The sequence below is a fragment of the Schistocerca americana genome, chromosome 6 (assembly GCF_021461395.2).
Source record: "Schistocerca americana isolate TAMUIC-IGC-003095 chromosome 6, iqSchAmer2.1, whole genome shotgun sequence".
Lineage (NCBI taxonomy): Eukaryota > Metazoa > Arthropoda > Insecta > Orthoptera > Acrididae > Schistocerca > Schistocerca americana.
The window spans coordinates 288739580-288742079 of record NC_060124.1 but is presented as its reverse complement, the minus strand read 5'-3'; the positions used below and the strand labels follow the sequence as shown (position 1 = coordinate 288742079).

Here is a 2500-nt window from a genome sequence, read left to right as displayed (position 1 = left end):
GCCAGGCCATGGTGGATCCCTGGCAGGACCACCGTTCTCAGGGCGTGAAGACGTTGTTGGGGCTTCAGTGGTGCCTTGGACAGGACGCTTAGCTGTCGCTCGACCTCCCGCCTCGGATGGAAGAGGCTACGTCCGCTGGTAGAGAACTCCAGGCCAAGATACCGGAAAGTGCTCTCGACTGCCAAGGCTGGAAGGGTGGTATAACCAGCCTTGAAGGTCGTGGTGTTGTCGACCTTAACTTTCTTCTCGCGACCAGAGGCCGCGAGTGCGAGAGTAAAGCACTTCCCAGGATTGACCTGGAGACCCAGGTCTCCAAGGACTGATATAGATGTATCAATCAGGTCCTGGAGACCACCCTTAGTCGCAGCGAACAGCAGGAGGTCATCGGCGAAGGCGGCAGCATTCAGGCGTCGTCCCATTACATTGGCACCAACATGATCTGGGAGGCGAGCAAGCATAAGGTCCAGCGAAAGGTTAAACAGGATAGGGGAAAGAGGATCGCCCTGCCGAACGCCCCTTGAAGGCCGCACTGGACCCATTGACTTCCCCGAACCAGAGATCACCGTCGCTCCATCCTCATAGCATCCCAGGATGTATCCAATGAACTCGTCTGGCAGACCATGAGCCCTCAGGGCAGGCCTCAGGGCACCACGGTCCAGAGAGTCGAATGCCTTGGACACATCCAGGGACGCAACATAGAGGGAGTTACAGTTCGCCCTGGCCTGAGTCATCGCCAGGTCCAACAAGAATGAATTGTGCAGCATCCCATCCTGAGGAAGGAAGGCCCGCTGACGCCCGTCCAACACACAAGCCCGCATCAGCCGACCCGCCAGGATCTTGTGGAAGACCCTGGCGAGGACTGAGCAAACTGTGATCGGGCGGAAGTCAGAGGGGGATGCTGGGGCGGCCTTCTTGGGCAGCAGGGAGGTACGGGCCTGGAGGAGTCGGGATGGGAGACGGCGGGTCAAAAGGAAAAGGTTTAACACTTTCAGAAGGACCTCACGGGGAAGACGACGGAGCTGGGCAGGTGTGAGCCCGTCTGGTCCCGCGGCGGAGCGACGGGGTGGGAGAGCTGCAGCAATGTCCTCCAACGTGATGGGCGCCCACAGCTGTTGAAAGGGCACCTCGGCGCGGGACGGTAACAACTGACAATCCAGACGGTCAACCCGGCCTGATGGGCGCCGGGTGAAGAGATCTTTCCAATACTCCACCAGACCAGGAATAGTAGGTGGTTGGTGGAGCAGTGTACCGTCTAGAATGCCATTAATGCACCGCCCCGCGTTTTTGGAGAACGCACGCTGGCAGACAAAATACTCCCACCTACGCCGAGCTCGTTTTCGCTCAGGTGGCTGGGACATCTGCTTGGAGGCGACGGGATTTTGGGGCGCCTCCTTGCTACCTATAGCATCAAGTGCAGGTGGCAGCATGCCCATGATGACATGCCGAGATGCAGTGTGTCCCAGCGCCAAGATGTCGTCAACTGAGCGAAACCTTGAGCCCGACGATGGTAAGGCTGCTAAGACCGACCAGATAGCATGGTCGACAGGGTCCTCTACCGACGGTGGTGTCAAGGGAACTGAGGATGTCACAATAGGTGGTGCAGCAGCATCAGAGGTGCGAGGACGAACCGCAGAAGTAGAGAGGGCAGTGACGAACTCGGCAACCTGGTTCCTGTAAGCTCCCGCACGTCGCTGGCACTTGATGGATTCAAGCGAGCGGTGCGGGAAGGACTTCACTAGTTCTTGGTTCAGGAACCGGGTGCCTTCGAGTGTCAGCACTGCCTCTGCATGGGCCAGGCGTAACAGTTCCTCACTGGACCACCTGGCCTTCGTCCTCTGGATGTTGACCTCTGCATTCGCTGCACTAGGATGAGCCCTGCGGCGGTGGACACCAAGACCACTCTTGGTGCTGAAGCTCCACTGGCACTCAGGGCACTGAAACGCAGGCAAGGCTGCTCGACCCGGACTGGCGGCGTCAGATGGTGGCCCAACAACTGGCGCGGCGCCTCCAGTGGGAGGACCGCTACCTGATTTATTCCTTGTGTTGGGGCCAGCTGAAACAAGGGGCAGGGGGGCAGGCAACCCCCAAGCCCTGATGGATCACCCCGCTCTGTCGGTTGGAGAGCTCTGAGGAGACACAGAGCACTGTGCCCCCTCTCGGCCCCCCTCACGACTCCCGCCACGTGAAGGCCAGAGCTAGGATTTCCCACTGAGAGGCTAAGCGAACCATCATCCACTCGACATCGCTAGGATGCTGAGGAGTGGATTGAGAGGATCCATATATGACGCATCATGTGAGCTTAAGAGAGTCATAGTTACTCCCGCCGTTTACCCGCGCTTGCTTGAATTTCTTCACGTTGACATTCAGAGCACTGGGCAGAAATCACATTGCGTCAACACCCGCTAGGGCCATCGCAATGCTTTGTTTTAATTAGACAGTCGGATTCCCCCAGTCCGTGCCAGTTCTGAGTTGATCGTTGAATGGCGGCCGAAGAGAATCC

General features: G+C 58.3%; 1 pseudogene; it reads right to left on the bottom strand.

The window, feature by feature from the left end:
* LOC124621094 overlaps positions 1–2500 on the bottom strand; it is a 7763-nt pseudogene that overhangs the window by 2581 nt on the left and 2682 nt on the right.